Source organism: Oryza sativa, chromosome 10, assembly GCF_034140825.1.
Source record: "Oryza sativa Japonica Group chromosome 10, ASM3414082v1".
NCBI lineage: Eukaryota > Viridiplantae > Streptophyta > Magnoliopsida > Poales > Poaceae > Oryza > Oryza sativa.
In genome coordinates, this window is record NC_089044.1 from 10,143,868 (window position 1) to 10,158,750 (window position 14,883).

Here is a 14,883-nt window from a genome sequence, read left to right on the forward strand (position 1 = left end):
TGACACTGGGGTCTATAGGAATCTTCTTTTCTGGACTTCGAGGCTTGAATTGTCTCTTGACTTCTGATGCAACGTAAGCGTCAAGCTCCTCTTGCGTGCAATCGTACCCCGGGTCCTTGTTCTTGGCGGCGTCAACTTTCGCCTTCTTCGTTGCCCTTGTGTGGGCAGGCGATGGAGCTGGGGGGCCCTTGACTTTGAAGGTGCCGGAAGAGGAGCTTGCGGAGGAGTAGGTGTAGGAGCCTGAGGAGGAGTCGGTGCAGGATCCTGAGGAGGAGTCGGTGCTGGAGCCTGAGGTGGAGACGGTGCTGGCGGAGCATGAGGAGGAGACGGTGCAGGATCCTGAGGAGGAGATGGCGGAGCCGGAGGAGATGGTGCACGAGACGCCGCTTGTCGCCCAGGGAGGATGATGTACCGCCTGCGCCATAGAATAATGGCATGGCTTGTGTCTCGTAGATGCGTCTCACCGTCTCCTCCAGGGTAATCCAGCTCGAGGTCCTCGTACGCGCCTTCGACCAACTCAACTTCGACCTTCGAGTATCCTGCTGGAATCGGCCTGCAGTGGTAAGTACCTGAAGGGTCCGTTGGGATGGCCATGCCCGACGCCACCTTCATGTTGTGAGAGATTATTTATTAGTAATTGTCACGCCCGGAATTTCTATCCAAAATTCCAAACGCTTACATGTGTGTTAAGCCCTCGTCCAGGAATCAACCGAGGCACACAATGACAAATTAATAATAGAGTACAAATCAATAACTATTTAATATTCGCAAATAAAAATTATTACAGAGGTAGATAGTTCCTCTCAAAGAATAACATTTTACGCAGCGGAAAAAAAAAACTATAACAAACTACGGAACAGCTATGGCGACTCCACTCCACAGGCATCTTAACCAAGAACAAGCCTAATCCTCCAGATCATCACCTTCACTGAGATACTCGTCTTCTGATGAATGAATATTGCAAGAATGAGCATATGACATACTCAACAAGTCACACAGCAAATATGCAAGTGCACAGGATAACAAAGGATGGCACAATATAGCTCATTTGCAGAAACAGCATTTAATAAATATTTAAGAGAATAGTAAAAACAGTTGAATAATTAATCAATATTAAATAACACCATACAACACACCCATGTTGCATAGGCCCAACCATATTTGAACAACCAACCCCAGTTGAACAAATTAAACCTCCAAACCAGGAATTATCCATTCCAAACCAGGAGCCAAATTAATTATCACATTGTTAACATTGATGAGTAGTATGAGACTAATCACGAAAAACATTGCTCAACTCACCCATAACCGCGGGTACGGCTATTCGAATAGTTTAAACTCTGATCAGAGGTGTACCACTGTACCCACAAGACACAACCCCACATCATGTCACCATGTGCCTCAATACCACCACGGTACCTCGGAAAGGAGTTGTGACAATACCCCTTGCACAACATAACCCATTACAGCGCACCTTTCCTGGATCATAATCACCCCCTTATAAACAAGGCATGGACTCCCCAGCGACCCCCGTGGACTTCTCGCCACTTCTCAGTTTGGCGCACTATAATGAATCACGTTATACAAAAGATAAAGCCGTTGCCCACGCTGGCTTGTGGCTGGCACGATAAATGTTTCACAACAGTAGCTCGCGAACCGGTCCTTAATTGTCATGAGCACAACCATCAAAACCATATGCTCACAACCCACCTTAACCAGGTTTTAATTATCAATTAATTATCATCACACGATCAACCATCGTGAGCTACCATTTAATATAACCATCATTAATAATAATAATAACATAGTTTATAATTAATCCCTTTAATTAGCTAATGTTTCTAAGCGTGGCTAAGCAAACTTACATATGGCATTTAGCCGAACCAATCCAATATATAAGGTTCATGCTAATCAAATTATACCCCATAGGAAAATAAAGTCATCTTCGGCCAATAATTATTTGGGAAAGGTTCACCACCCGATGACATTCGAAAATAATGCATAAGTTGAAATAAAATAATAGCTTTAAACGGGTTCAACATGCTCAAAGGGTTGTTTGGGATCTGTGTGACTTGCCTTGGGCTTCCGCAAACGCTTCGGAACCTTCCTCAAAGGAAACGCTCTCCTCCGGAACGTCGGAAACTAAAGCAATTAAACAAAAATCAACAAAACAGTATAAAATCAAGCATAAACAGTACATGTGGATATTTTTAACATGTAGATCTTGATTTTAGAAGAATTTAGCAACTTGAACCACCTGAAACGGATCTACGGTTATTTAGTTATGATTTTCCGAAGTTTTAATCTATTAGAAAAAAAGGAAAAAGAGGATATGATGACGTCAGCATGACGTCATCCATGGCCGGCCGATTAGGGTTGCAAGCTCGCCGGAGCTAGGGACCTTGGCCGGGCAATTGGAGAACACCTACGCGTAGAGGACGATGAGGCGAACCCAACGGTACTCACCACAACGTCTACCGATGACCGACGACGGCCGGCGACGAAGAGGACGGCGGAGGCGGTTCGGCTTGACGGCGACGGCGAACTCCGGCCGTCGGCGGCGAAGGGGGACGGGCGGCCGAGGTTCTCCTCACCATGGCGCACCTAACGGCGGCGGCGGCAAGCGGCGGCGACGACGGGAGCGGCGGCGCGGCGCGGCTGAAGGCGGCCGGCGACGGCGGCGAACTAAACGCGTGCGGCGGCGGCGCTACGGAGCACGGGAGAGGACGGGAGATGGGGCAAACGAAAGAGGGCGACGAGGTGGTCCTTTATATAGCATTGGATTGAAGAGATCGAACTCCTCCCGCAAGAAATCGATTCGAGAAAATCAAAACTCGGTTTCGGAGATAAACTCGAAAACGAATTTGATTCGAACAAGATACTCAACGATTTGCTCCAAAACTTGGGGGAAAAGATAGAGGAGAACGAGAGGATCAAAACCCCTCAAAAACCCGGAGGAATCGGGGTCGGATTGGAGCGGATTTGAGAGGAGAAGAAGGCGCGGTGGGGCTCGGGCTCGGACTCGGCCTGAGGCCGGCCGGAGGTAGAAGACACCTCCGACAGGTGGGGTCCACCTGTCGGCGGCTGGGGAGGGGAGGGCGGCTCGGCGTCGGCTGGGCCGGCTTGGGACGGTTCGGCCGCGCGCGGGAAAGAAGAGAGTTGGGCCGAATTCGGCCCAACGGCTTAGAGAGGGCTTTTTGAACTTTTTTGAATAAAATAATTTGTGAAATGTTGTTTCAATTACTAAAAATACTTCCCTTGCTCAAATAATTCCCAGAAAAATCTAGAAAATAGAGGAACAAGCATAGTATTTAATAAAATTTTATCTAGCTTATTTTTATGTTGAAAATTTTCCTAGAAAATTAGGGTTTAGCTTGTAGTCTTTTAATATAATTTCTAAAAATGATTTAAAATATGCATTTTTAATTTAGTCGATTTTTAGGGCGTGACAGTAATCAACATATATAAGCAGCAACTAGCGGAATGGCTAAATCTTACCTTTATTGATAAGTTCTTCAAAGGAATATGCAGCTCACATGGTGTCCGCTGAGTGATGTCATCAACGGGACAGGTCGATTCGTCCTGTGTTTGCATGGCGTCCATGCTCTGTGATCCTACCTGCCCCGTTGAGGCGCAGCTGCTACGGTTTCCTGACGGGCTCACCATTGCAGGAGGAATGGTCGGCTGGGGATCATGGGACCGATGTGCGGCCATGCGTTCATCAACCTTCCTTGCCACCTCCTCTTGCATGTTGAGTTCGTAGCTCGATACCCGGAACTCTAGGTCTGCAATCTTCGCCTCGGTATCTCTCTTGCTCCTCATCCGACTCCTGTACGTGTGGATGTCCTCCTTGAAACCAATCTTCCAAGGAATCACCCCTTTCCCTCGTGTTCGTCCTGGATGCTCTGGAGTCTGCAGGGCGAGTGTCAGCTCGTCTCTATCTCTGTCTGGTCGGAACGTGCCCTGAGAGGAGGCTTCCACTGCATCTGTTAGTCGTCGCGCAGCCTCTCGTATCTGATCGCCGAAGACCAGTGAGCCATCAGCTGGGTTGAGCGTTCCACCGTGAGCATAGTACCAGAACTTCGATCGTTCCGGCCAATTGGCTGTTGCCGGTTCGATACCCCTCTCAATCAAGCTAGCCTCCATCTCCTCCCACTTCGGCATCGCGACGCTATAGCCTCCTGACCCCAAGTGGTGATGGTACTTCTTCTTGGCGGCATTTTCTTTGTTTCTTTCCATCATCGCCTGCCCTTGTTCACCTGTCTTATATGCAACGAACTCGTCCCAGTGATCCCTTAGCTTTGGGAATGTGTCGAAGTCCGGTGTCTGCCCCTTCAGTATATACTTCTGGTACAGATCTCCCTTGAAGCTCTGAAACTGTTCTGCCATTTTCTTCAGAGTCCACCTTTTCACTTTGTCCTCTGTACCCGCAGGAAGGGTGAATGTCTCGAGCATTGTGGTCCACAGCATCTCTTTCTCCGAATCTGGGACAAAGCTCTCATGATCTCCGCGTGCCCTTGTTCTTCGCCAGTACACCGTACTGACAGGCACGTTATCCCGCACAACCCAACCGCTGTGACGTACATAGTTCTTGGCGGCTTCGGCCGGGGCACTAGGACGTCCATCTTCTTCCACTTCCGTTATGATGTGCCGACCCTCAAGCTTCTTCGCTGCACCTCGTTGCCCACGTGCCCTCTTCTGTCCAACGGAGGGTTGACTACCACTAGCCTCCTCCTCCTGGTTCCCCTCCACATCCCTTTCCACGTGCCCCTGCTGGTTCCCCTCCGCATCCCTCTCCACGTTCCCTTCCTCGTTCAAGTACTGGTTTGGATCCTCGTTCCCCTCTTCTTCATTCCAGTACTGGCTGCTTCCCTCCGCGATTGTATCGTACAATATCTGTTCCTCATCGCGGTCAGCCATCTGTTGATACAAGAAACATCTGCTAAGTCACGAGACATTTATGTTTTAACAATCTAAGTCATGTATGCTAAGTGTAAATGTCGTACATTAGAACCCTACACAACCTTACGTGCTAAGTCTAATTACAAATTGTGATATAAGCTAAGTCTAGGTGACGTATATTATACAACCCTAGCTAGTAAATAATTATATACTAAGTCTAATTACAAATAAAATAATCTTATATTAAAACTCAAATAATATGACATGCTAAGACTAAAATAGTCATGTATGCTAAGTGTTTCGTGCGTATATGCTAAGTCTAATTAAGACTACAATAGTCAATTGCTATTTGTCGCACCACTTCCGTAGTCAATAATTACATACTAAGTCTAATTACAAATAAAGTAATCTTATATTAAAACTCAAATAATATTACATACTAAGACTAAAATAGTCATGTATGCTAAGTGTTTCGTGCGTATATGCTAAGTCTAATTAAGACTACAATAGTCAATTGCTACTTGTCGCACCACTTCCGTAGTCAATAATTACATACTAAGTCTAATTACAAATAAAGTAATCTTATATTAAAACTCAAATAATATTACATGCTAAGACTAAAATAGTCATGTATGCTAAGTGTTTCGTGCGTATATGCTAAGTCTAATTAAGACTACAATAGTCAATTGCTAGGAGTAGCACCAATTCCGTAGTCAATAATGTCATACTAAGTCTAATTTGCAATAAAATAATCTTATATTAAAACTCAAATAATATTAGAACACTACACAATCTTATATGATAAGTCTAATTACAGGTCTAATAATCTTAATTAATTGCATTACAAATATAACAATCATTTATATTATTACGTCACTTGCCTGCTCCAATTCCTTCTAGGGCTAGCTCTTCCACTCAGGCTTGACGGACGACTCCGACAACACGTCTTTTCTGCAAGATACAAAAAGATGTATTAGAATAAATGCGAAGTAACATATATATATATATATATATATATATATATATATATATATATATATATATATATATATATATATATATATATATTGCATTTCACGTTAACGTTCGTCCTCGTTCGTTCGCTTGTTCTCATTCACGTTCGTTCCCTCGTTCTCGCTGGTCTTCGTTGGATCGTTCTCGTTCTCGCTCTCGTTCGTTCGATCGTTCTCGTTCTCGTTCACGTTCTCGCGGCAACGTACGTTGACGTGTTCGTTCTCGCTCTCGTTCGTTCGATCATTCTCGTTCTCGTTCGTTAACGGCGGTGTGGCGGCATCGGGGCGGCGGTTGGCGCGGCGGCGTGGCGGCGGCGGCGGCGGCGTGGCGACGGCGGCGACGGCGTGGCGTTGCGGGGCCGTGGCGGCGGCGGCGTGGCGTGGCGGCGGCGGCATTGCGCGCGCGGCGGCGAAGGCGGCGGCGGCGTGGCGACGGCGGCGGCGGCGTGGCGTTGACATGCGGCGGCGGCGTTGCACGGCGGCGAAGGCGGCGGCGTGGCGTGCCGGCGGCGGCATTGCGCGCGCGCCGGCGAAGTGGCGGCGTGGCGTGCCGGCGGCGGCATTGCGCGCGCGCCGGCGAAGGCGGCGGCGTGGCGTGCCGGCGGCGGCTTGGCGCGGCGTCGGCGTGGCGCGTCGTCGTCGTGGCGCGGCGTCTCGTGGCGGGCGGCACGACGGAGAGAGATCGAGATCGGAGAGATCGAGATGAAGGGAGATCTGGCGGCAGCGGCTCTCACCCCAGAGATGCGGCGGCAGCGGAGGAGGCGGAGGCGGCGGCGAGGATGACGAGCTCGAGACGACGGCGAGATACGGCGGCGTCGGCGCGGGGATTTGCCCTAGGCAGTGGCGGCGAAGGAGAGAGGCCGAGAGAGATCGATCGGCCGAAAACGTCTAAGTGTTGGTGAAGAAGACGAGGGCGCACCGGGAATATATATACCCCCGGATCTTTACTCCCGGTTGTTCTCAACAACCGGGACTAAAGATATCTTTAGTCCCGGTTGTTGAGAACAACCGGGAGTAAAGAAAAGATCTTTACTCCCGGTTGTTGAGAACAACCGGGACTAAAGATGATCTTTAGTCCCGGTTGGTATTACCAACCGGGAGTAAATATCTTTTCCCGCTATTTCGAAATTCTTTTTAAACCCGGTTAGGGTTAAGAACCGGGACTAAAGATTATAGCACTGCATATGATTTTCGCTTACATATGTGTTTATAAAATAGAAGTTAATGCATTAACATTATTTAAAGTACAAAGATTAATGACAATTACTTCGAAAAATTATTTTTGTCTGTAATAAATTAAGTGGATAAATCGTAATAAGCAAATATATGACTTATAATTAATAAAAATTCCAATATATATATATACTTAGCATATATATGAATGATATTATTATATTGGTAAACCCTAAACCCTAAACCCTAAACCCTAATTGTAATCATCATTATATTGGTAAAAACTCTAATTAAGATATGTATGTACATACTGCATGATTTAAAATTAATAAAAATTGTAATCATCATATATACTTAGCGTAGGAATTATATTAAATTAAATGCTAAAAACTCTAATTAACATATGTAAATGCCACATGCATGATTTAAACCTTTTAAAAATTCGAATAGTCATATATAAGTAGCATATGAAAGATAGTAAATTAAATTGTGAAAAACTCTAATATATGAATGATAGTTTTAAAAATATATTAAATTTAAAACTTTTAAAAATTCTCCAGTCAATTATAATTAGCATATGAATGATAGTAAATTAAATGTTAAAAACTCTAATTAACATATGAAATTGCCACTTGCGTGATTTAAAACTTTTAAAAATCCTCTAGTCAATTATAATTAGCATATGAATGCTAGTAAATTAAATGTTAAAAACTCTAATTAACATACATATGAAATTGCCACCTGTGTGATTTAAAACTTTTAAAAATTGTAAGTATCACATATAACTAGCATATACATGATTTAAACTTGTTGAAACCTCTAATAATCGTGCGTAATTAACATATGCCATACATCAATTGATTTATATGGATAATCAATACATCCAAAATAGTTTACATCGTGTACACAATAATTACGGCATTACATCGGCGGTGACGGTTGACCGCACGTACTTTCTCCTCACTATTGTTCCCTCCTTGTGATCGCTGCGTGAGTAAGGGGTGTCTTCATTTGATAGGAGGATGCTAGGGTCAATCGTCACCGTGAAAGGGGGTTGCCCATCCAACTGATCGTAATCCTCGTCAGTCTTGTCCTCAATTCCGACGATTTTTCTTTTGCCTGGGAGAACCACTTGACGCTTAGGCTCATCAGGCCCTCTGCCCTTCTTTCCTTTGCTAGACATGTCCTTCACGAAAAAGACTTGCGTTACATCATTGGCAAGGACAAAAGGTTCGTCCGAGTATCCAACCTTGTTAAGGTCAACAGTTGTCATCCCACTGTCATCAATCATTACGCCTCCACCAGTCAACCTAACCCATTGGCACCGGAACAGAGGAACCTTGAGAGGACCATAGTCAAGTTCCCATATGTCCTCGATGGCACCGTAATACGTGGCAGTTGTTCCATCGTGTCCCATGGCATCGACACAAACAGCGCTGTTTTGGTTCGTGCTCTTCATGTCTTGGGCTCTCGTGTAGAATGTGTACCCATTGATCTCATATCCCTGGAATGTCGCGGTCGACCCAGACGGTCCCCTCGCCAGGAAGGCAAGTTGTTGGTTGATCGACTCGTTACCCATGAGATGTTGTCGTAGCCACGCGGGGAAAGTATCAATGTGATGCCGTGTAATCCATGCATCGGACTTACCGATGTTCCTGGCGCGAACTAGAGCCAAGTGCTCCTTGATGTAAGGAGCTACCAATGAAGAGTGTTGCAGAACAGTGAAATGGGCTTTACGGAATAAATTGTTGTCTACCATCATTATTGCTTTCCTTCCGAGAGTTCCCTTTCCCCGTAGTCTCCCTTCATGGCGTGATTCAGGTACCCCGATTGGGCGAAGGTCTTCGATAAATTCTACGCAAAATTCGATGACCTCCTCTGTTCCATAACCCTTGGCGATGCTTGCCTCTGGACGAGCACGGTTACGAACATACTTCTTCAGAACGCCCATGTACCTCTCGAAAGGAAACATGTTGTGTAGGTACATAGGCCCGAGAATACGGATCTCTTTCACAAGGTGACAAAGCAGATGTGTCATTATATTGAAAAATGAAGGTGGAAATATCAACTCAAAACTGACGAGACATTGCACCACTTCATTCTGAAGGGCTTCTAATCTATCCGGATCGATGACCTTCTGCGAAATTGCGTTCATGAATGCACATAGCTTTGTTATTGTTGCCTGGACATTGTCTGGAAGGATACCCCTTATTACAACTGGTAGCAGTTGTGTCATCAACACGTGACAGTCATGAGACTTTAGGTTTGTGAACTTCTTCTCCTTCATGCTTATTATTCGCTTGATATTCGTGGAGTATCCAGACGGTACCTTTATGCTCTCCAAGCATTCAAACATACTTTCCTTCTCTGCCTTGCTAAGAGTGTAGCTGGCTGGACTCAAGTAATGGCTTCCTTTCTCCTTTGGTTCCGGGTGAAGGTCGCCGCGTTGTTCCATATGCTTCAGATCATTACGTGCTTCCAGTGTATCTTTCGACTTTCCGTATACACCTAGGAAGCCAAGAAGGTTTACGCAAAGGTTCTTAGTGAGGTGCATCACGTCGATTGCGTGGCGTACGTCCAAGAATTCCCAATATGGTAACTCCCAAAATATAGAGTTCTTTTTCCACATCACCGCGTGACCATCTTCGCTCTCTATATGCTGGCTTCCAAGCCCCATTCCGAACACTACTTTAAGATCTTTAACCATAGCAAACACTGTTTTCCCGCTGCGATGTTTAGGTTTCGTACGGTGGTCGGCCTTATGTTCGAAGTGCTTGCCTTTCTTCCGTACCGGGTGGTTTGCTGCAAGGAATCGACGATGACCCATGTATACAACCTTCCTACAGTGCTTAAGATACGTACTTTCTGTTTCATCCATACAGTGAGTGCAAGCCTTGTACCCCTTGTTGGACTGTCCGGATAGGTTGCTAAGTGCAGGCCAATCGTTGATGGTTACGAACAGCAGCGCTCGTAGGTTAAACTCCTCCTGTTTGTCCTCGTCCCACACGGGGACACCTTCCTTCTTCCACAACTGTTTAAGATCTTCGACCAGTGGTCTTAGGTACACGTCGATGTCGTTACCAGGTTGCTTGGGGCCTTGAATAATAATCGGCATCATTATGTACTTCCCCTTCATGCATAGCCAGGGGGGGAGGTTGTAGATACACATCGTAACGAGCCAAGTGCTATGGCCGCTGCTGATCTCTCCAAAAGGATTCATGCCATCCGTACTCAAACCAAACCGTATGTTTCGTGCGTCCTTTCCAAATTCTTTAAATTTTCTGTCGATGTTTTGCCACTGCGAACCATCGGCGGGGTGTCTCAGCATCCCGTCCTGTTGACGCTCTTCAGCGTGCCATCGCAACATTCTAGCATTCCCCTTGTTCCTGAACAAACGCCTTAGCCGTGGTATTATAGGGAAATACCACATCACCTTAGCAGGAATTCTCATCTTTGTTAGCTGCCCGTCAACTTCTCCTGGATCGTCCCGTCTAATCTTGTATCGTAGTACTTTGCAAACAGGGCATGCTTCTAGGTTCTCATACTCCTCACCGCGATATAGGATACAATCGTTCGGACATGCGTGAATCTTATGAACTTCCAGTCCTAACGGGCAGACTATCTTCTTAGCCTCGTACGTTGTCTCGGGCAATTTGTTTCCCCCCGGAAGAATTTTCTTGACGAGTTTCAATAAATCGCCAAATGCCTTGTCACTAACCCCATTTTTTGCCTTCCATTGCAACAACTCCAGAGTGGTATCCAACTTTTTGTGCCTCTGCTCGCAACCTGGGTACAACGAAGTTCTGTGGTCCTCCAACATCTTGTCCAATTTATGGGCCTCCTTTTCACTTTCGCAGTCCTCCCTGGCATCCTGCAACATCTGACCAAGATCATCCGCAACGTCGTTACCATCAGCAGCTATTTCTTCCTCGCCCGTTTGATTTCCTTCAAATCCAACATACTGAGCAAAGTCCGGAATATTGTCGTCTTCCACTTCATCTTCTTCCATTTCAACACCTTGCTCTCCGTGGGATGTCCAACAATTATAGCTTGGCATGAACCCCGACTCAAACAAGTGGAAATGAATAGTCCTGGATGCAGAATACTCCTTCTGATTCTTACACTTATTGCATGGACAACAAATAAAACCCCTTTGCCTGTTAGCTTCGGCCACTCTCAAAAAATAGTGCACGCCGTCAATAAACTCTTTGGACCGCCGGTCAGCGTACATCCATTGCCGATCCATCTACATGAGTCAAAAAAACCGTACACAAATAATTATTCTTACAATAATGACAGTCATACAATAATTATAAGATATCTTTATTCATACAAAAATCATAAAATATTACACCAAATAATTCTTAAAAACTATTTGTAAAGTTTTAAACTAATTTTAATGTGTTTTACTTCTTTTAATTTTCATTTTAGTTTGTTTTCTATTATTTAAGATTAACTTTCACTAGAGTTTTCCTTCTCAACTATTTTATAAAACCTTGTTTAGCAAAATTTCTATATATTCTTTCTTCCCCACACACATTTTCTCTCTCATCAACTTACAACTAAATTTTGGAGACAAAAAAAGTGTGCAAAACATAGGTGCAAATGTAGTATGACAAAAAAAAACATTGCAGGTGTTATGAACGACGTATAGAAATATGAAGTAAACGAAAAACAATCACAGCGGAGACACACGATTTAACGTGGAAAACCCCTTCAATGCGAAAGGGAAAAACCACGGGCACCAGCCAGCAACAATCTCACTATCTCAAGAGTTTTGGGTTACACGCCTATGGCGGCTTACAAGAGAATCAAGTCTCCACGAAACCCTAGCAAGGGCATATATACCGTACCGTACCGCAGGGGGGCTCCGCCCCCCCGCACCCCCCCGTGTGTGCACTGGGGCGCGGCCGGGCCTCCGCTCCGCTTCGTCAGAAGCCCGGCCAATATCTTGAAGTGAATTTGGAACAACTCCAACAAGAGGATGAAGTTGCAAACCTTTTAGGCACCTCCGATTTGTATGTAATCACCAAAATAAATTCAATAGAAATTTTGGCATGACCTCCCCTTTTTTTTGAAGAAATTTTGAAGCTTACTCGGGCAGCTGGAGGAGGAAGAAGACATATATATAGGGGTGGGACTTTAGTCCCGGTTGGTAGCACCAACCGGGGCTAAAGATCACCGGGGGGGCCTGACATGACCTGACAGCATTCGAACCGGGACTAAAGATGATCTTTAGTCCCGGTTGGTAACACAAACCGGGACTAAAGATCAAATACGCCCGTTACCCTTTTGAACCGGGACTAAAGATCATCTTTAGCCCCGGTTTTTATTGCATCCGGGACTATTGTGGAAATCGGCCGACCGACGAAAGATGGTTTCTCCACCAGTGTAGGGTGTCCATGCGTTGCCACGGATGTGATCTCTATTTAAGAATGGAAAGTAAAATTATCAGTGTGCATGCTGTATGCTACTCCGTATGTTGAGAAAGATTAATCGACGCCCACTACAAATTGGGCACCTGGATTTTTTGACATTCTGAGCTCTACTTTTATGAACCATTTCAGATCAATGTATCATATCATTTAATGTTTACACTAGCATTACTATAGTATTATATATGTGATTGTAAAATTGCATGTGATTTGTAACCGAAGTAATTCTGATCGGATGAGGTGTTGTATAGTTTCACTCAATTCTTTCACAGCAAGGAGGGATGCACAAGAGCTAGAATCAGTTGGTTGTAGAGCTAAATAGTTTTTAACTAGAAAATCTGCGCGCCTGTTGGCGTACCGATAAATTTATAGCATGTATATTTTATTTAGGGCTTGTTTGGAATATAGAAAATTTATATACGTCTTGTCGAGGTATATTTATCACTCTAGCAAACTTCATATCAAATAAAGAGACGCGGCCAATTACCTTGTTATATGGTCATTTACTACATTCTAATAGTTTTAAAAAGTAATGTTAACTTTGATTTGATTACTGGATAGATGTGGCATTGATGAAAGGTGCAGATAGGGGAACATAATCTAGAAATTGAAATGTGAGAATGACCAGTTATTTGAAACTGATGAAATAATATATTTTTACACGAGTTAGTTTAACACTCATAAAACATCTTTCCAAAGACATATTACTGGAATTTAATTTTGTGTTTGTCCCAGAATAATGGAATTAAATTTTATGTTTGCTCCGGAAGAATGAGAAAAACCAAAGTAGGGCTGTAATCAGTGATTGCCAATAATTAGACATTTGATTAGAGATACTATTAGAAAAAAAAAAGTAAAGTTATGTTTCCTTAAAAGTGTGGCAATTTTATTAACCAAAAAATGGTGCATACAGTATCAATACTAAAATGCACATTCGAAGAAAATTATTTTTTTAGAAACACAATACAAACATAGACACCCACAATGCATGTAAACTTATGCCTATGAACTCTACCTCTATAAGCATCTTTAAAATACTGGATCGGCATATCATGATATTGACAAAGTCACCACGGCCCACAGGTGCATCGCTGTTGATGGATACGTTTTCTAGCACTCGTCAATTGGGCTGGTTCCACGATAAGAAACCTAACCAGTTGAGTTACACTCACTTTACACATTTGAAGAAATATTTGTTCTTAGTATTGCAATTTTTCATCTAATATTTCAACTTATTTCTGTTATTTAGTTTTTTATTATTTATTTTGTAGAAATATATTTCTGCTTGGTCCTCTATGCCCCATTGGCCTGAGAACGCAACAATGCAAATGTTGTAGCAACGACGCCGGACGACCAGGACCAGGGCAGGTATGTGCGATTGGGCTGTACACGCCAATGCAATTTTTTTTTTTCATTTCACGGTGAAACTTCCATCCTAGTTTCGGGTCTGCATGGACACGTGTCAGATTCTTGGCTTGGGCATTGCCAAACTTACAAAGCTCCACGTGGTCCAATAGTAAGGTAGAGTTTGGTCCCTGTAATCAGTTTTAAAGATGTGACCCAAGTGAAGTAAAAAAAAACAGAACAATTTACAACAAAGGTATTGATATGTTCATCTTTTTTAGCTATTTGATTCATGGTCTATAAGTAGACATTAGACAAGTAATTTGTGACCAATAATAAGCATGTTATAAAGTAGGGTCAATTGGATCCATGCCACTATAAATTTACCTATTTTGAGATACGCCATTACTATTCGCGAAATTGAAACTATACCACTGCAATTTAACAGGGGTTTGAGATGTGCCACTACTTAACGTTTCATTGCCATTCCCAAAATTTTCTGACTAAAATGCCCTCGTTTTCTTCCTTAATCCTTTCATTCATTCCCCTCTCACTCTCTCTTCTCACCATGCATCAGCAGTTGCCACGATGAGGTCGTGCCGGGGAGCTTGGTGGAGGGAGCGGATCAGGAGCTTCGCCTCAGCTGCGATAAGCTCGGTGGAGGGAGCGGATCAGGAGCTTCGACTCAGCTGCTGCTTGCTCCGCTCAAGCTCCAACACAGTGGTTTGGTGGTGCGCGAAGCGCCAGCCGTCGGACCGCTCGACGATGGCGAAATCCTTGGCATTTGAATTGAAAAGGTAAGTCGTGGCATATCTCAAATCCTTGGCATATCTCTTCTCAGCATCTGTTGGTCTCGTCTTGTTGTTCCTTGAGGCTGTTCCTTGGCCTCGCGCTCTCTGCCCTCTGCTTCAGCTTCTTCCGTTGACATGAGGGCTAGAACGAGATGACTCTCAGAGATACACTCACGAAACTCTCCAACTCCAAGTCCAAGAGCTTGACGAACTTGTCAATGAACC

At 44.3% G+C, this 14,883-nt stretch overlaps 1 long non-coding RNA gene across 1 annotated transcript; it reads right to left on the bottom strand.

Moving 5' to 3' along the window:
- Positions 1-736: 736 nt before the first annotated feature.
- On the bottom strand, positions 737-3,062 carry LOC136353605 (uncharacterized). The gene is made up of 3 exons (XR_010736917.1): positions 2,467-3,062; positions 2,077-2,142; positions 737-944 (listed from the first exon to the last, which is right to left on the bottom strand). It is a non-coding gene; the product is annotated as an uncharacterized lncRNA (long non-coding RNA).
- Positions 3,063-14,883: the final 11,821 nt, after the last annotated feature.